Source organism: Ovis canadensis, chromosome 19, assembly GCF_042477335.2.
Source record: "Ovis canadensis isolate MfBH-ARS-UI-01 breed Bighorn chromosome 19, ARS-UI_OviCan_v2, whole genome shotgun sequence".
Taxonomy (NCBI): Eukaryota; Metazoa; Chordata; class Mammalia; order Artiodactyla; family Bovidae; genus Ovis; species Ovis canadensis.
Window position 1 is genome coordinate 921,449 of NC_091263.1, and position 20,463 is coordinate 941,911.

The 20,463-nt window shown below is 45.9% G+C and overlaps 1 long non-coding RNA gene across 1 annotated transcript; it reads right to left on the reverse strand.

Moving 5' to 3' along the window:
• Window positions 1–160: 160 nt before the first annotated feature.
• LOC138424718 (uncharacterized) lies at window positions 161–14,653 on the reverse strand. The gene is made up of 6 exons (XR_011250949.1): window positions 14,502–14,653; window positions 12,893–12,999; window positions 11,049–11,182; window positions 8,883–9,003; window positions 2,066–2,899; window positions 161–826 (listed from the first exon to the last, which is right to left on the reverse strand). It is a non-coding gene; the product is annotated as an uncharacterized lncRNA (long non-coding RNA).
• Window positions 14,654–20,463: the final 5,810 nt, after the last annotated feature.

Sequence of the window (20,463 nt, forward strand, 5' to 3'; positions counted from 1 at the left end):
GACCCATTATCCACATAAAAGGGATATAAATACTATGATCACATCATTTAAATCTCTTGCATCACCAAAATACCTCTCCACCACTTATCCAGTCGCCATTGATGGATCACATCTATCTCATACATTTTATAACTTAGCAATCAAATACGCACCAGGACTCTGGGTAATTATAGAGACAAGATTTATTTATACCATAAATATTTCAACAAATTCCACTTTCTACGATGAGTTCAATCTTCACAAAAGTAGGATGAACAGCACCTGTTTCCACTAGGATCCATAGAGCGTGAAAATCTTAATGATGACCACCAGAAAGGTCAGCACGGTTGATATCACAGATTTTTCAGTGTTCCAATACAAGTTCTACCCAAATCCATAAAGAAAGACATACGCATAGGAAACTACAAATTGAAAGCAAGTCTATTGAGATAAATATTGGACATCAATTGTATGAATCTTTAAGGCATAACTGCAGACATTCTTCAGACATTCTTCAAATTCATAGAATGACAACAAAGTATGGCTACGTACAATCCATTCGGTTTTATGAACCACTCATGAATAACCTCACAAGCCATTTGAAACCAGATGACAATTTCAAATAGCTTTGATCTACAAACAAGGCTGTGAGACAGAAAGTTAAAATCGAAATACATGAAGTAAATCCTCAATAGATATGAAAACATCCCATGGTAGTGAAGTCAATTAGCATTAGTTATTAGGGCTTTCATGCACAGACTCATCTCTGATCGATGTGATCCCAATTCATATTTGGCAAAAAATACGAAAGCTGATCTTAACAGTCATATTATTTTTCTTTGTACCCCTAAAAAGAAAAATGAACATGAAAAACTAAATTAAGCTTGGAGGCTCACATTTCCCAATCGGTATACAAAGCAACAGCATGTCAAACTTTCTAATTCACATATGCATTTAAATGAAATTGGATGAAATACCCCTAAATAAACACATACTTCTATGCCCAATGTTTCACAAGGCAGAAAACGCTCAATGAATGAAACTGAGAGGGTAACAGCCAGGAAGGCCAGGGGTCTCCAAAGGGAGGAAATGGGGTGCAAGTGTCAGACAGTTGTTATCTGTCACTTCCGAGGCAGGAGGAAACAAGCTGTTATCTTTTTTCCCCTTCTTGATACAAATTTAAACAGAGATTTTCTCTTACAATTCTGTGTTGCTATAATGACACCTGGTTCCGCCTGAACTTCACTTTTCTCATACTTTGAGCTGACCAAGGCATTTTTCTCATGGAAAGGTTTGCCTTAAGCTATGTGAATGTACTATGTATTTACCCTAGACTCTATCTTCAAGTAGGTTCTGCCTAAAGGCTCAGAACTGACTTGACAAACCAATATGCTTTACTCATACATGGCTCTCCTGATCTATGTGAATGAAGCTATCCATTTGCTCATATCAATCGTTTTATGGCCCAGGATGACTCACCTGGTGCCACGGTCATCTCCATATATCTTGTGGGTGAGGGGTCTGCTGCCATTCCTTTCTCTAATGAGTAGACTGCTAGTAGCTAGATAACATCCAGCCAAAGATGAGTAGGGGGGCACTCTTTCTGCCCCCTTCTGATGTCTATGTCAGAAGCTTTCTCTCTTTTATACTTTAATAAAACGTTGGGACACAAAAGCTCTGACTGATCAACCCTCATCACTGGCCCCGGGTTGAATTCTTCCTCTAAGGAGCCCAAGAATTCAAGCATCTTTCATGGTTAGACAACAACCTTTCCAAACAATGGTCTTTTCAAAAAAAAAAAATGATGATAAGTGATGAGTATGCATATGTCTACGAATGAAATGGGACCTATATGTCAAACCACATAAAAATATATCTTCCCTCAACATACATATAACACAACCAGGCCTTCACATGCATCGATTCTCCAACTATCAAGTCATACAAATATGGATGTAAAATATCACAATACATTCCAAAGTTTAAAAGTGATGGATATTGACTTTCGCCCGCTGGTGCTTCTTTTTATGTCATCTCCATTATATTAGCTATGACAACGAATCATGTGCTGTGCGAAGTCACTTACATTGTGTCCAACTCCTTGGGATCATATGGACTAGGCCCCACCAGGCTCCTCTCTCCATGAGATTCTCTAGGCAAAGATACTGGAGGGGGTTGCCATGCTCTCCCTCAGGAGATCTTCCTGCCCCAGGGATGGAATCCATACCTCCCATGTCTCCTGCATGGGTATGTTCTGCATGTTCTTTACCACTAGAACCACCTGGGAAGCCCCAAGACACATGAACATCAGTGGATTTGGGGATCCACGGGGCATATACAGAACCATTCCTCCAACAAAACTGAAGAATGACTTTAAAATCTCAAACAAAACATGAGTATATGTGTTCACAAACTTCATGGAGCAAGGGTTTCTTCGATCTGAAAACTGGCATCGATGAAGGACTGTGTGAAGAATACTTCAAAGTCTATTTGGCAAACACAGCCTACGTTGGCTATATTTAGTCCTCAGTTGAATGGAATGTCATGAGTACTGGTCATTTCAAATAAGTAGCCTATGACGCTGTTTACACTTATTGGGACGCGTGGTATACCACATTCACACATTTCAGTAGCATTGGTGCAAAAACGATACATTTCTCAGGGGAAGCTTCTACATGGACTCCTGGGATCAGAGCTCTAACTCATACACACATACTTTTCCTTTTAAAATGATCCTGCATGATAAGCAAACAAAACACTGGATGAACACCTAGACGGTGAGCTCTGTACTAAATGATTTTAAAGCTAGTAGATGGAATGAGCTGATGAGGAAGACTACAAACGAGTCATCTTCTTCAACTTGGTCAAACCGCTCATAGTCATACAAGTGAATGAAAAGTTGAGCCTGTTGTCATTAAATCTGTTTAAAAGAAATAGAATAATAAAACAAATTAGTAAATCTTATTTTCTTAATAAACATTGTATTATTTCTGCACAGCTTTGTTACTGGCATGAATAGAATATCTACAATAATAACTTGTCACAGTGAAATGGATTCACATTCGATATCGATTCACATCTATAATTGATGCCATAGCTGTTTGATACTATTGCTTGAATGAATGCAACTTATGTGACTTCACAAACTACAAACACGACTAACATAATAGGTATTAAAAAACCTTGAGTGACATGAGCGTGAAGACTTAGTAGAGTTGCTCTCAAGAATAATGATACTATTATTCGCTCTAGCCATAGTACTGGAATCTGTACATTAACACCCCTGCAAAACAAAAGGAAAGGATAGAATAATAATAAAGGAACTTCATAACTATATTCCTACTGTAAACATTCAACACTATGTTTTCTTTTAAACTGACTTTCATATTTGGTCTACTGTAACCTCTTCTGTGTTCATTTTATGCTAAACTTATTGCTAACAGTAAAATTACCATACGAGCTCTAATTAATTTTTTTTTTTACTTGCAAAGCTACTGATAGAACCAAAGGCCAATATCTACATCAAACAGGAGAAACGGAATGGAAACTGTAAACAATTTTATGGAAGAACATTTCCGTGCTCCTATTCAGTCAAATGGGCATTCAAAAGGATGTGATTTTTCTGAAAGTTTATTTCAGAAACTTGGAATTGGATGACTGCAAACAATAAAACTAACAATATATTGATACATAATATTAATAATATACAGTGGGTCATTCTTTTTTTATTCTGCCACAGCTAACAGACAGAAAGTCAGTTGTCATAACTACTACTAACATAAGACCCTCACCGATAAGTGAAGATATATAGGAAAATCCATAATAGCTCTAAAAACCATCAAAGATAAAATGGTAATTAAAAAATACACTGACAGTTTAGCTGGTATAAGAAACAGGATGATTATGAAAGCAAAGCCAACAATCATGGATAGGCCATGGAAGCCCGTGGCTGTCACCAGTGTTGACTTATATCCTTCATCTGAGGTTGTTAAAAGCGCTTGGTAAAATCCAGAGGTTTGCAGCAGTGGTAACCTCCTGAACAGACTGAAATAAAAAGGGTTTCCAGAATATCCTGATGATTTCCATCTACTAGGCTGTGATGAGCTCAAGCAATGCATACTCCAGAGGACAGAAGACAGACAGGTTGGGAACACGTCTACTGCACTTACGGAGAAAGGGAATGTTGCTGCTCAGCCTAGTACAAGTGTAGAAGCAACACCTTGGTGATTCGACCTTTAAAGACTCGATACATATGAGAACGACTGGTATGAATAAACCTTCAGAAGTGCTTTCTCAGACCTCCTCCCATCATAAGCACAAGCATAATGAAAACACTGAGTTTTCATGGTCTCACCCAAAATAAGACTCACTTATGGCTTTGCTTTGAGAATAGTTGAACTACTCATTGTTCAAGAGAAATGATCCTTTCTTCTCTGAAGATTTGTGAATCATTCACAGGGTGTGGTGAATAAACTACTTAAGGGTCTAATACATAAAAATGCAATAGGCTAAGCACAGAGATGTTTTTCTCCCTTTCTCAAAGGATGGAATGGAACATTTTGTATTTGCACTGATTTTATGTCTTGACTTCATGTACAATTATATACTGATTTTTTTAGTTGACATACAATAGGACTAAAAATATTGATATAATACTGATAACTCATGTTGGTATGTGTGGTTGTCACATAGGATTCACAGGAGATTTAAATTCACAGTTGTCAACGTAAAGGATGAATGCTATTTAGCTTCTTCGTGAATCTAGACCACGAATGAAGAGTTTTCCTCAACATATTTCACTGAGAGAAATACAAGGATGATAGGCATAATACTATGCTTCGACTCATGGATATCTAAGCATTGCTCACAATACAGATCTGATTTTCAACATCAGGGTTCTTTCAGTGTCCTTGAACAGCATTTGTTTTTCTGTATACAGAAGAAAAAACTCATGAGTATCAAACTGGTTCACATAAAACATGTGTATGAATTGTTATCTTCCTGAACCAGGGATCAAACCCACATCACTTCCCCCTCCTGCACTGGTAGGCAGATTTTTTATTTATCAACTGTGCCACCTAGGAATCGACATACATTTCAAGGACCACTGCCATCAGCTTCTACTGTTCATGACCAAAGTAGGAGAAACAACATTGGAAGAAGTACTCATAAGGGTACTCATAGGAAGTACTCATAAGTCAAGGAACTGTTATACTGGGTACTCTCGTTGTTACTGGGACAAGTCAGTTCCTCCGATGATGATGGGTATAACTGAAAAATTATTACAAATGCATGGGCTGCGATGTCTACGTGATAAATGTGTTCCTCTTATACTATTGCTTCAGGGATGCCTACTTCAGCATGAAGGAATGCACTTCAAGGGATGCCCGCTATTCCAGCTCAAGCAACAGATAGTGAAGTGCAGATCATTGTCCTTTGTTGAAAATAATCAGCACTTTGTCAACATAGGGAACATGCCAGAGGAACCCTTGGGATGGAACTCTAAAAACAGGTTGGGCCCTCTTTTTGCCAAGCCCTGCGATAAAATACAAATCAGAAAAAGAAAAATAGCATCGGTTTTGTCAGGACTTCCTCATCTTTTCTTTCTTGGTAGCAGGAAGCAGACATTGAGGCCAGAGGACTGCAGGATTTCATTGTGAACTAACGTTGGGTGGGGTGGAAGCTCATCACTCTAGTAAGAATGTGGTTCAAAAAAATGGAATTTCATTCACTTCATGGACATAGAGTTCTATAATCCTTCATTAAGGAATTCAATAAGCTATATTTCCTTACACCTTCACAATCTCTTGGTTTACGAGAACATCAATTGCTAGTCCAGCACTTATACAATGAGTGTTACAGGTAGTATGAATGTATAAATGATGATGAGCAATGACAGGAAGTTTATTTAATCTCTGTTTGAATTCTTGATTTTTTATATAATTTTTTATAATATCCTTACAGATGTGAATATTTTACTGACATGTATAAATACACGTTGAGTAGTGCTATGATAACTCATAGTGTTGGCACAATAAATATCATGGTTACTATGTGCTTTTCATATATTCCTTTTGAGATTCTCTTCCATTATACATTATCATAAGATATTTAATAGTTTCCTAAACTGTACAGTAGGTCCTTGTGGCTTCTTTTATATATAGTAATGTACTTGTTAATAATTCAAACAAAAACTGGTACACAAATACTCATAGTGACATTCACAATAGCTCAAAGGTAGAACTCATTCAAGTGTCCGTTGGTGGGAGACTGAATATGCAACACAAGGTATATTCAGAAGCTTGAACGGTATTCCACCATACGAAAAAGTACATTAAATGGTGCTGCCACTCTGCAAGACATTACAGAAATGGCTCCAAAACAAACACATGGAATAAATACATAGTTCGATTCCAATTCAAGCTATGTACCCAAAAGGATTGGGAAAGGGGGCTGAAAAAATGGATACTTCTTCCGTCATACTCACAACAGCATGATTCACACTGGCAAACAAACAGAAGTGATCTAAGTGTCCATGGCAGCCAATTCCATAAACAAACTGTGGTATACACACAATGGAATCTGATTCGGCCCTTCAAAGTCAGTAATTCTGACAATGCGACAATGTGGACAAACCTTATGGTCATTAGATCATGTGAAATAAACCAGACCAAGAAAAGACAAACGTTCTGTGATTCCACTCATATGAGATATCCAAACAAGTCAAATCTGTCAGAAATAGCAGAGAGTGATTCCGACCGATCGAAAAGAGTTCATGTTTCATGGACCTCAGTTTCCCTTGGAAAAACTGACTTCCCGTGATATCTCCAAAACCAATTAGACAAATAATTGGAAGCTATATCCAGTCAAATGAATGTAGACATAATGTTATATACAGTGTACACCAAACTCACTCAAACTTCTTAACAGACAAAAGGCAAAACTGTATCTATGGTACCTCAGCTTAGCTTAAAACTGTATCTACAGTACCTCACTTCTGCTTATAAAATTTAACAACAACACACTAAAGTCTATCCAAAAAAGGATATAAAACATATATAACATTAACTTTAAAGAATTAGACATTTAAACTGTGAAAAACCTTATTCACAAAACTTAAACACAAGCCACAGGAAAATATATTTATAAAATACATATCTGATAAAGGATTGTACTCCAAATATACCAAAAAATCTAGAACAATCTCATAAAAAATGTATACACCTAAACACCTGTCCTACAAAAATATAAAGATAGTAAATAAGCCTATCAAAAAGACTCAAAATCACATATCATTAGGAAATTACAAACTAAAATAACAGTGAGGTAGCACTGCACACCTATTAGATCCAGTAAACTCAAAAAAAAAAAACGGGGGTAGGGCACAACTTCTCCGGTGGCTCAGTGGTAAAGAATCTGCCTGACAATGCAAGACACTCTAGTTTGATCCCTTACCCCAGAAGATCCCACATGCCACAGAGAAACATAGCTGGATTTTTCCACAGCTAAACAAAGCTCACCTGTGACCTGAATACTATATGGCTAGCACTTACTAAACAGCTTTGAAAACGTCCAGACAAAAAGTATCACATGATTATATACAACAGCTCTACTTGTAATAACTAAAAACTTTCAAATATCAGGATGTCTTCAGTAGATGACAGTGTAAACAAATGGGGATACATCCAAAGTGAAGGGGAGCAAATGCTACCACAAAATATACCACCTCAGCATGATAATTAGTGGGACCCAATTAACTTTTTTTTTTAGAGGACACATGATCATCTCTGAAACCCAAGTTCAAGACAGCTCTTCTGTGAGTCACATTTACCAGAGAAATCTCATTTCAAAGGAATCCTCTCTATATGCCAGATAGAAGGATGAGACACAGTCTTTTGAAACTCTTTTTTCTTTTCTATCGATAGGGAAAGCTAAGCCGTAAATCTGCACAACAACCATACCCTTCCTTTCCTTTGGTTGTATCTGTAAAATATTTGTTTCTTTTTTAATTTGGCTGCGCCAGGTCAACCTTCATTGAGGTAAGCCAGATATTTAGCTACAACATGCAAATTCTCCTTTGTGGCATGGGAGATCTAGCTCTTGGATCAGGGAATGAACCTGGGCCTCCTTCTTTGGGAGTGTCCAGTCTCAGCCACTGGACCACCAGAAAGTGCCTGTTTTGTTTTCAGATGAAGATGGAATCTAAGGTGATATCTTGGGCCATTTCAGTCACTGACTCAGTTTCCTGAGTTTCTCCAAAGCACGCACAAGGTGCACATTATTAAACTGGTTTGCAAAACAAGAAAAGGTTGTCTGCTACAACACTGTATGCTTACAAATATCTAAATGGTAAATGGCATATTATTTATTTTTAATTACTATGGGGGGGGGGGAAAGAATGCAGGATTCATACATGTTACCACATGAATAAATATTAAAACCATCTTCAGTGAAAAAGAAATCCACATCGAAAAGGCCACCCAGAACCCTTATTCACCATGTCTGCTTTCAATCCATCAAGTTTGTCCAAATAACTGAAAATCTCAGTAACACTCTAAATAAAGAAAAAAGGATGAAGATGGAAACAAAAGATATATTCATACACTTGAACAATTGCTAAAAGTGGAAGTGGGGCAGTGGATTACATTATAATGTAGGTACCATATGATTTCCTGATTTTGGAGATTATGTGCTGGTTCTGCAGAAGGTACCCATTTTGGATAAAACACATAGAGTATTTTAGATGATGTGGCAAATGCTAGCACTTGTTCCCATTGCTAGGCATTTTCTGTACATTTTAAATGACTGGAAAGTATACTAGGTTTCAAAACAACCATGTCAATACCACAAAAGAAATTTAGCGCAGACAGGCAGGAAACTTTCTGATACAGGCCAAGACTTACCCAGATGAAGTTCAAGGGAAGCTGGGATGCTCACTGCCCGTGAAGGAGTCCACGTGGAATGAAGAAGTAGTGTGGGAAGTCTATTAGTAACCACCATGTCTTGGGTCCTCTGGATGACCTACTGCAGGAGAAACAGATCTTACAGATAAAATGTTCCACATCACTTCACAAAAAGTTGTTAGACTACATTCAGTAAAGCTGAATCATTTTGGATTAATTTACAATCATAAAATACTACCCTTTACAGTCCAAAAATCACTTGCATTTCTATACACTAATAACAATCAGGAAAAAAATATTAAGAAAATTCCACTTAAATAAAACATCTAGCAACAAACTTAATCAAGAACATAAAAAACCAGTAGTCAGAAAACTAGAAGGCACTGATAAAGAAACCAAAGAAAATACAAACACACAGAAAATTATTCCACGCTCATGCACTGGAACAATGAGGAATTAAAAGGTCCATTCCAACCAAAGTCATCAACAAATACACGGACTGCAATCACAAAATAATATTCAATGGCATTTTTCACAGAAATAGAAATATTCCTAATATTAGGCTGCTACTGTTGAACAGGACCTTAAACGGCCAAAAAGACTCTGAGAAAGAGGAACACAGCTGGAGGCATCTTCCTATCCCTCTTCAAACTACATCACGGAGCTGTAGTGACCACCACAGTGAGGAACTGGCAGGAACACAGACACATGGACTCCAGGAGAGAATAGAGAGCCCAGAAACGAACCCACCTGTACATGGTCAGTTCCTGAAAATCAAACCAGGAACGAGCGAAGAGGAAAGGACAGTCTTCTCAAGAAACAGTGACAGGAAAATGGCCACCTACACGGAAGAACATCAGTGTTCATCCTCTACATCATCTAACGCAAATCTAACTGAAAACCCACCGCTTTGCACACGGAGCTCTTTCCCCCTGAGTCCTCTGAGATGGACCTCCAGTCAGCCCTCAGCTGGACACAGGAAACGTCTACTCCATCCTCATTTTTCGCTCTTGCAGCGCCTCCCTGCTGGTGGGCACTGAGGCAACCCTGCTCCTCTCAGCCTGGATGCAGCCCTGTTATCCAGAAGCCTGAGCCCTGATGGTCCTGAGGAGACAAAGCTCCCGCCAGCTGCTCACGGAGCAGAGTCTAAAGGCAAAGCGTCCTGCGCCCGCGGGTCAGAGGGGCCTTTGGCGCCCCCTGCGGGCCACAAGAGAAGAGCGGGCAGCCCGGTGCTCACAGACCTCAGAGGGCTCACCCAGAAGCAGCTCTGCTGTGAGCACTCAGACTGGAAGCCCAAACTGAAATGGAGCAGAATAGCTCCATGACCCTCCGCAAAACATGGCTAAGGAACAATCAGAGCCTGCATGGAATGCAGCCATAAAAAGGAACACATTTGAGTTTGTTCTAATAAAGGGGAGGGAAGTCAGTCAAAGAGAGAAAAACATGGAATCTAGAAGGATGGTACTGACGAGTCTGTTCACAGAGCAGCAATGGAGGTGCAGACATAGAGAACAGACTTACAGACGAGGGTGGGGAACAAGAGGGAGAGGGTGAGATGAATGGAGAGAGCAGCATGGATGCAGGTACACCTACATTTGTAAATAGACAACCAATGGGAATTTGCTGTATGATTCAGGGAACTCAAACTGGGGCTCAGTAGTAACCTGGAGAGGTGGGAATGCGTGCGAGGTGGGAGGGAGATTCAAGAGCAAGAGGACATAGGTACACCTATGGTTAATTCATGTGGATGTATGACAAATCAAACCAGTATTGTAAAGCAATGATCAATCAACTAAAAGAAATAACTTTAAAAAAATATGAACATAAACACAAACTTTGCAACAAGGTAACTCCATTTAAAAAACTATAGAATTTTAGAAAACTGCAAAAGTTCTACATGACCGTTGGTCTGGTGATCAGGTCTAACATACACAAAACAAGCCAACTTACCAAATTATGAATATAAATTATTTAAAACATTGCCTTTTATCATTTCATACATTTACCCTGTGGAGGACCTTACTCGAGAGAACCAAAAACAAACTGTTAAATGAACCACGGACCACCCACCCTGGCCAGGCAACAGAGAAAAGAAAACACTTGCAGGAATCATCTTACAACAGGAGGTCCTGGGAAGGAACAAGGAACGAACAAGCTACCACCAACCAGAATTCTGGAGAGGTCAGGAGATGGGAGGCTCCAGTTCAGAGGTCCTACCAACCTCCCAGGATCCACTTCGCTGGAATCCATCTCAGCTGAGTGATGCGTGTGCCCCCAAGAAGGATCCCAATTCAGAATGCCTGGCAAGAGACAAACCAGAAATGAGCCCGATGACCATAAAACCTGAGACTGTGAGCCACGTGACAGAGTGGTTCTCTCCGTTTCCCTCACCCTCCTGCCCTCCACCCTGGCAGCCCTTCCCAATAAAGCCTCTCGCTTGGACAGCACTCCTCTCCTCAGACAACTCATTGCCCAGTGTCAGACAAGAACTCACTCTCAAGCCCTGAAAGGGATCCCCCTTCCTTCATCAAAAGCAATATCCAGGAGAAAATATCTTCAAAACGCTATCTTGCAGAGAAGGAAATCAGAGAAGGCAATGGCAGCCCACTCCAGTACCATTGCCTGGAGAATCCCACGGACAGAGGAGCCTGGTAGGCTGCAACCCCGGGGTCACTAAGAGACGGACACGACTTCACTGAGTGGCTTCACTTTCACTTTTCACTTTCATGCACTGGAGAAGGACATGGCAACCCACTCCAGTGTTCTTGCCTGGAGAATCCCAGGGACAGAGGAGCCTGGTAGGCTGCTGTCTATGGGGTCGCGCAGAGTCAGGCACGACTGAAGCGACGCAGCAGCAGCAGCAGCAGCAGCAGCAGCAGCAGCAGCAGCAGCAGCAGCAGCAGCAGAGAAGGAAATGGCACCACCTGCAGTACTCTGGTCTCAGAAATCCCAGGGACAGAGGAGCTTGGTGGGCTACAGTCCAAAAGCAGGGCATTTCTGATGGGAGGAAACAGTCCCAGGGAAGCTGAGCTGCTCACCAAAGGCCCCAGAGCTTTGGATAGCACACCAGAGCTGGGGCTGAGGATTCCCAGCTGCCATGCCTCTTGATCCTGGCCTCTTTCACTAGATACATGTGTGGAAAACTAGTCTAAAATATGCCCTGGTGGTTCCATAGTAAAGAATCCACCCCCCGGTGCTGGAGATGCATGTGCGATCCCTAGGATGGGAAGATCCCACATCCTATGGAGCCCGTGTGCCACAACAGCCGAGCGAGCCTGTGCTCTAGATCCTGGAAGCCACGATGCCGAGTTCACATGCTGCAGCCACTGAAGCCCGTGAGCCTGTGCCCCTCAACAAGAGGAGACACTGCAGTGAGAAGCCTGCAAACCACTAGTTATGGCCCATGCTCACCAAAACTAGAGAAAAGCCCACACACAAAGAGGCAACACAGCCAACAATCAATAAAACTGTTTTCCTAAAACAATGCATATCTGACAAAGAAACTGTATTCGAATTGTCCAAGAACACTAGAGCAAACAAGCCCATTCATAATTGGTAGCGACTGAAATAGACACCTGGCCACTGAGGGTATACTGATAGTAAACTATCATACAAAAACATACTCAAGATACTGGTGCAATGCATGCAGAGCCCCCTTTGAAAGACAATCTGACAGTTTTTTTTTCAGTAACCACGTGGGACAAGCACTGAATTCTGTGTATGACAAGCGGTGGAAGCCAGGTATCTTACCATTGGAATGCAAAGTTACAGATAAACAAAAGGAAACGTTACAATGTCCATGTCGTGGTGGATCAGGTTGGAGACATCACAAATTACCTTTAACTGAATATGTTCAAAGGTGAGCTGGAATACATGGATATATATATATATATATCCATGTATTGTCAGCTGAGCATATTGAGCTCCTACATGTATGTTTTAAATATCATTCTCTAATAAAAGGGAACAGGAAACATCTCCAATGGCCCGGTGGTAAAGAATCTGCCTACCGATGCAGGGAACACGGGTTCAATTCCTGTGTAGGAGATTCCACACGCCCAGGGGCAACGAAGCCCTTGAACAGCTCTTGAAGTTTGCATGCTCCAGAGCCCAAGTTCTGCAAACAGAGAAAGCACTGCAATGAGAAGCCATGGCACAGCAACTAGAGGGTAGCCTCTGCTCACTACAACTAGACAAACGAGCAATAAAGACCCAGCACAGTCAAAAATAATGTAATGTTTAAAAAAAGGACAGTTCTTTGAAGAAATGACTGAGACTAGGGGTGAGACTGTAAATATATGAGACAGGGTCATCTTAAATTATGAGAAATTAAAGAAACTAAAGACAACTATCAAGCTGTCCAAACTGATACAAATGAATGATGACACAGTGTTATCTGTATACACCAGCAAATAACAATCTGAAAAGGAATTTAAACAAACGATTCCCTTTCAGTCATGTCAACATTAATAAAAGACTTTGCTATGGACAGAATGAGGATAACAAGACTGGCACACTGGAAATGATACATGATTGCTGAAAAATACCCTAAAGACATGGACAGATATGCCATAGCGATGAAAAGGCTTCAGTTGGCAATACCATGGAATGCATCTTCAATCTGAAATGAAGATTCAATATGAATTTCAAAAGGCTGAAAGGTGGTTGCTAAACCACAAAAGATGCCAGCATTCTTGGACTCCAGAGGAGAATTCAATCCAGGGCAAGTGACGAAGCTTGATGGCTCAGAGGTTTTCTGTTAAAAAGTTTTATTAAAATATAAAAGAGATCGAGAGAGCTGCTGACGTAGACAGTAAAAGGGGGAAGAGTACCCCCTGCTAGTCTTTAGCCAGATGTTATAGAGCCACTAGCAGTCTGCTAATGAAAGAAAGACAATGTGTCAGAGAATGGCACCAGGCCCCTCACCCACAGCATGCATTGAGATAACATTGGCAGCAGATGAGTCATCCCAGGCCATAAAATGATGGACATGAATCTTGAAGAAAGGCAGATTTCCAAGCAAATATATAGTTTCATTCACATAGATTAAGAGAACAAGGTATGAGTAAAACATACTGGTTTGTCAAGTTTTTTCTGAGCCTTTAGGGGAAACTGACCTGAAGACAGAGCCTTGGGTAAATACATAGTACATTAGCATACCTTAAGACAAACATTTCCATAAGAAAAATGCATTGCTTAGTTCAAGGTTTGAGGAAAGTTAAATTCAGGTGGAGCCAGGAGTGGTCATGGCAACACAGAAATTTCTGAGAAACCTTTTAAATTTGTATCAAGATGGAGAAAAAAAAATGCAGCACTCTTTTGTCTCCTCCGGCCTCTTAAGAGAGAGAAAAAAACGTCTGACACTTGCAGTCTATTTTCTCTGTCTGGAGACCCCTGGCCTTCCTGCCTGTTATCCTCTCCAGGCCTGTAGGAAGCAATACACTAGGCTGCTTGGGAAAACCGCGCGGGTCTGAGCTTTATGCAAAGGGGTAAAGCAGTAAAACCCTTGGCCCCAAAGGCGAGGCTTTTCTGCGACCGCCATTTTAGTCGGCTCCGAGACTGCAAACAAAGAGGGCAGAATACATGGTTCCCTGCTCCGCCCAGTCCGAGTTCCCTTACCTGTGGCCCACAGCCCTGCGCTCTGCTCGCTGGATGCCAATCGACGGGGACCCAGGAGCCCACGAAACGAGCATTCCCAGCTGCAATGGCGAGCCCTGAGAGCCCTGGCCCCCGACGCGCCGCCATGTTCATCCCGCCCCAGACCCGCTCACGTGAGCCGCGCTCCTGACCAGCCGCCCAGGCTCGCCCCGCCCCCGACGCGCTCACGGTGCGCCCCACCCCCACGCCCCCTTCCAGGACAGGCCCGCGGGACCGCGACTGCCTCCAGGTGAAACACAAGGACAAGCAAATCCACCCCACCGAGACAATCCAAGCTTTTTCTCAGCTGATCTGTCTATGATTTAGGGATAAAACTATGACTATAGAAAGCAAAGATGACCTAGGACAGCCATGATAGTCTATAGAGCCAGACCCTGGCGGGCAGAGGCTTGAAGAGGGTCCGGGAGCTCTGTCAGAACAGCAAGCCTCTGTAGCGTAGCGGTTAGGTGCGCTGGTGAGCAGGCAGACGATGGTCTGTAAGTCAGGAGTTCAAGTCTGCAGCTTAACTCTTTTGCTCTTAGGGGGCGGGGGACAGCAACAGGCGGGACTTAGACCAGAAACGTTTATTTTTATTTTAGAGGTTTATTGTTTAGCTTAGGGTTAGGGTTCGGGCAACCCCCCAACTTGTTCAGGTTCGGGTTCAGGGTTAGGGTTAGAATTTGGGGATCCCCCCTCTTCTAAGAGTTCGGGTTTGGGTTAGGGTTCATGTCAGGGTCAGGGTTCGGGTTACGGTTAGGGTTAGCATTAGTGTTGGGGTTACAGCTTAAAGTGAGCCCTAATAGGGCCCATAGTTCTTTATTAGCCTGCCCTGGTGGGCCGAGGCTTGAAGAGGGTTCGGGAGCCCTGCTGGAAGCAGCAAGCCTCTGTAGCATAGGGGTTAGGTGGGCCACTAGGCAGGTAGGCTATGGCCTGTAAATCAGGAGTTCAAGTCTCCAGTCTGACCTTTTCGCTTTTCAGGGGCAGGGGACTGCAAGAGCCAGGGCTTAGACCAGAAAATTTTTTTATTTTAGAGGTTTATTGTTAAGCTTAGGGTTAGGGTTCGGGCAACCCCCCCCCACTTGTTAGGGTTCGGGTTCAGGTTAGAATTCGGGGACCCCCCTCTTCTTAGAGTTCGGGTTTGGGTTAGGGTTCATGTCAGGGTCAGGGTTCGGGTTACGGTTAGGGTTGGCATTAACTCTAGGGTTACAGCTAAAGTGAGCGCTAATAGGGTCCATAGTTCTTTATTAGCCTGCAGTGGCGGGGTGAGGCTTGAAGAGCGCCTGGGAGCAAAACAAAACCCAGTAATCCTCTCTAGCGAAGCGGTTAGGCTGACAACCAGTTAAACATCCAACTTGGCTCTGTAGGTCAGGCATTCAAGTCCCAGTTTTGCCTCGTTTGCTTTTAGGGGGTGAGGGACAGCAAGGGGCGGGGCTTAGGCCAGAAAAGTTTATGTTTATGTTAGAGTTTTATTGTTAGGGTTAGGTTTAGGGTTCTGGCATCCCCCCAACTTGTTAGGGTTCAGGTTCAGAGTTCGGGTGCGGGGAATCCCCTCTCTACTTAGGGTTCGGGTTCAGGGTTCGTGTTTGTGGTTTGGGGTTCAGCGTTTGGGGTTAGGGGTTCGCGGTTCTAGTTTGAAGTTTGGGGTTCCGATTAGGGGTTCAAGGTTCAGCTTAGGGGTTTGGGGTTTGGGGTTCGGGTTAGGGGTTCGCGGTTTGGGTTTGGGGTTTGGGGTTCGGGTTAGGGGTTCGCGTTTCAGATTTGGGGATCAGGTTATGGGTTCTCAGTTCAGGTTCGGGGTTCGCAGTTCGGGTTTGGGGTTTGAGGTTCAGGTAAAGGGTTTGGGGTTCGCGGTTTGGGTTTGTGGTTTGAGGTTTGGGTTTGGGGTTTGGGGATCAGGTTAGGGGCTCTCGGATTGGGTTAGGGGTTCACAGTTCGGGTTTGGGTTTGAGGTTAGGGTGAAGGGTTTGGGGTTTGGGGTTCGCGGTTTGGGTTGGAGGTTTGGGATTCGGGTTAGGGGTTTTGGGTTTGGGATTCGGGTTATGGGTTTGGGTTTTGGGGTTCGCGGTTTGGGTTTGGGTTTGGGGTTCTGGTTAGGGGTTCGGGGTTCGGGTTTGGGGTTTGGAGTTCGAGGTTTGGGGTTCGCGTTTCAGGTTAGGGGTTGAGGGTTGGGGTTTGGGGTTCGCGGTTTGGGATAGGGGTTCGCGGATTTGGTTAGGGGTTAGGGATTTGGGGTTTGGAGTCTGGGATTTGGGTCAGGGGTTCGTGGTTTGGGGTTCCAGTTATGGGTTTGGGTTCAGGGTTGTGGGTTGGGGGTTTGGGGTTCGGTTTTTGGGTTTGCAGTTTGGGTTACGGATTAGGGGTTTGGGGTTTGGGTTTGGGGTTCGGGAATTGGGATTCGAGGATTGGGGTTGGGGGTTCCGATTAGAGGTTCAGTAAGTGAGATTTGTGGATCGGGGGTCAAGATTTGAGGTTTGGGGTTTGGGCTTCGGGGGTTTGGGTTCAGGGTTTGGGGATGGGGGTGTGAGGTGCAGTTTCGAGTTTTGCTGTTCAGGTTAGGAGTTAGGGGTTGGGAGTTCGGGGTTCGGCTTAGGGGTTTGGGGTGTGCGGTTTGGGGTTTGAGGTTTGGGGTTCCGGCTAGGGGTTTGGGGTTTGGGGTTCGGATCAGGGGTTTGGAGTTTGGGTTTGAGGGTTGGGTTTTGGGGTTTGGGTTTCGGGGTTTAGAATTCGGGTTAGGTGTTCGCAGTTTGGGTTAGGGGTTTGGGGTTTGGGGTTGGGGGTGTGGGGTGTGGGGTACGGGTTAGGGGTTTGGGTTCAGGGTTTGGGGTTCACTTTATGGGTTTGCGTTTCCGGTAAGGCATTAGGGGTGTGCGGTCTGGGTGTGGGGTTCGTGTTAGCGGTTTGGGGTTGGGGGTTCGGGTTCCAGATTTGGGGTTCGGGGTTTGAGTTATGGATTCGGGGTTTGGGCTACATGGTTCGGGGTTTGTGGTATGGGGTTTGGGGGTCGGGGTTTGGGTTTGGGGCTCGGGTTAGGGGTTCGGGTACGAGTTAGGGGTTCACGGATCGGGTTAGGGGTTTGGGGTTCGGCCTTTGAGGTTCGGTTAAGGGGTTCGCTGTTCTGGTTAGGGGTTAGTGACAGGGGCTTCTGTTTTAGGGTAGGGGGTCGCAGTTCAGGTTATGGGTTAGGGGTTTGGTGTTTCGTTTTCGGGTTATGGTAAAGGGTTCAGGTAGGGGATTGGGTTAGGGGATTCGGGTTCAGGTTGGGAGTTCGGTGCTTGGGGTTAGAGATTTGGATTCGGGAAATGGGTTGGGGTTCATGGTATGGTGTTCGAGTTAGGGGTTTGGGGTTCGGAGTTTGGGGGTTCTTGTTCTGATTAGGGGCTTGGGGTTTGGGGTTCGGCTTCGGGGTTAGAGGTTTGCGGTTTGGGGTTGCGGTTTGGAGATTGGAGTTTGGGTTTGGGATTAAGGGGTAGGTGTTTTGGTTTGAGGTCGGGTTAGGGTTAAGGTATCAGGTTTCAGGTTCATTGTTTGGGGATTCGAGCTAGGCATTCAGTTTACAGGTTTGGGATATAGGGTTTTGAGGTCAGGGTGGAGTTCCGGGATTGGAGTCGCGATTAGGGGCTACTGAGTGCCGCAGAGGCAAGGGCTCCAGCAGTAAAAGCAGGCTGCGAGAAGCTGGGAGACGCTACTGGCGCCTTTCTGGCCTTAGCTCCACTCCTGCCTTGCCTTTGCACCTAGGCCCCAGGCGTCCTTGGGAAGGGCTTAAGGGCCGGTGGCTTGCACACTGTCAAGGGCTCCAGCAGGGAGAGCTCTGTGAGAGGGAAGGGAAGGGCAAGTGCAGGGCTCCTCCAGCAGTTGCTTGGCCGCCCAGACTCAGCGCCGCACGGAGTGCACCAGGCTCCCAGGGCCCCTGGCTGGGGTCTGCAGCCCCGCACACCTGGAGGCTGATTCCCTGGGCGCCTAGCAGCTGCCTTACACACTTGGCTTCCCTAGCGCTCTCCTCCCCAGCAGAGACGTGTGCAGCTGGTTGGGGGAATGCCCCTGCGTGCCTGGGCTCCGGCCCACAGCCCCAGCTCAGGGCAAGCAGCCACTGAGCCAAGACCTGCAAGAGGAGAAGAGCGCCCCCACCTGGAAGCCGAGTGAAGAGCTGGCGGGGAGGCGAGCCTCCTCGAGGGAAGAAGAGGCAGCCCAGCCTCGTTTGGCTCAAGCCCTACTTGGCTGGAGCCGAGTGCGCCTCCAGAACGGCAGAGCTCCAGCTCTGCTCAGAGGCCCGATCTGGCAGAGATGCTGGCGCGAGGCTGCTCTGCCCTGGGCGAGCCTTGCCCAGACTTGCCTGGCTGCTAGGCTTCCTGCCCAGGAAGGAGCAGGCTGCGCGAGGCTGGGAGACGCCACTGGCGCCTTCCTGGCCTCAGCTCCGCTCCTGCCTCACCTTTGGACCTAGGCCCCAGGCGTCCTTTGGGAGGGCTTAGGGGCCGGTGGCTTGCACATGCCAAGGGCTCCAGCAGGAAGAGCTCTGTGCGAGGGAAGGGAAGGGTTAGTGCTGGGCTCCTCCAGCGGTTGCTTGGCCGCCCAGACTCAGTGCCGCACGGAGTGCACCAGGCTCCCTGGGCCGCTGGCTGGGGTCTTCAGCCCCGCACACCCGGAGGCTGACTCCCTGGGCGCCCAGCAGCTGCCTCACACACGAAGATTCCCTAGCGCTCTGCTCCCCAGCAGAGACGTGTGCAGCTGGTTGGGGCCTGCCCCTGCGTGCCTGGGCTCCCGCCCACAGCCCCAGCTCAGGGCAAGCAGCCCCTGAGCGAAGACCTGCACGAGTCGCTGAGCCCCCCCACCTGGAAGCCTAGTGAACAGCTGGCGGGGAGGCGAGCCCCCTCGAGGGAAGAAGAGGCAGCCCAGCCTCGTTTGGCTCAAGCCCTACTTGGCTGGAGCCGAGTGTGCCTCCAGGACGGCAGAGCTCCAGCTCCGCTCAGAGGCCCAATCTGGCAGAGTTGCTCGCGCGAGGCTGCTCTGCCCTCGGCGAGCCTTGCCCAGACTTGCCCGGCTGCTAGGCTTCCTGCCCGGAAGAAGCAGGCTGCGCGAGGCTGGGAGACGCCATTTGCCCCTTCCTGGCCTCAGCTCTGGTCCTGCCTTGCCTTTGCACCTAGGCCCCAGGCGTCCTTAGGGAGGGCTTAGGGACCGGTGGCTTGCACACTGCCAAGGGTTCCAGCAGGGAGAGCTCTGTGAGAGGGAAAGAAAGGCAAGTGTAGGGCACCTCCAGCGGTTGCTTGGCCGCACAGACTCAGCGCCGAACGGAGTGTACCAGCCTCCCAGGGCCCGTGGCTTTTGTCTGCAGCCCCGCACACCCGGAGGCTGACTCCCTGGGCGCCCAGCAGCTGCCTCACACACGTAGCTTCCCTAGCGCTCTCCTCCCCAGCAGAGACGTGTGCAGCTGGTTGGGGCCTGCCCCTGCGTCCCTGGGCTCACGCCGACAGCCCCAGCTCAGGGAAAGTAGCCCCTGAGCCAAGACCTGCAGGACGCGCAGAGCGCCCCCACCTGGAAGCCGAGTGAACAGCTGGCGGGGAGGTGAGCCTCCTTGAGGGAAGAAGAGGCAGCCCAGCCTCGTTTGGCTCAAGCCCTGCTTGGCTGGAGCCGAGTGCGCCTCCAGGACGGCAGAGCTCCAGCTCTGCTCAGAGGCCCGATCTGGCAGAGTTGCTGGCGCGAGGCTGCTCTTCCCAAGGCGAGCCTTGCCCAGACTTGCCTCGCTGCTAGGCTTCCTGCCCAGGAAGGAGCCGGCTGCGCGAGGCTGGGAGACGCCACTGGCGCCTTCCTGGCCTCAGCTCCGCTCCTGCCTTGCCTTTGCACCTAGGCCCCAGGCGTCCTTTGGGAGGGCTTAGGGCCCGGTGGCTTGCACACTGCCAAGGGCTCCAGCAGGAAGAACTCTGTGCGAAGGAAAGGAAGGGCTAGTGCCGGG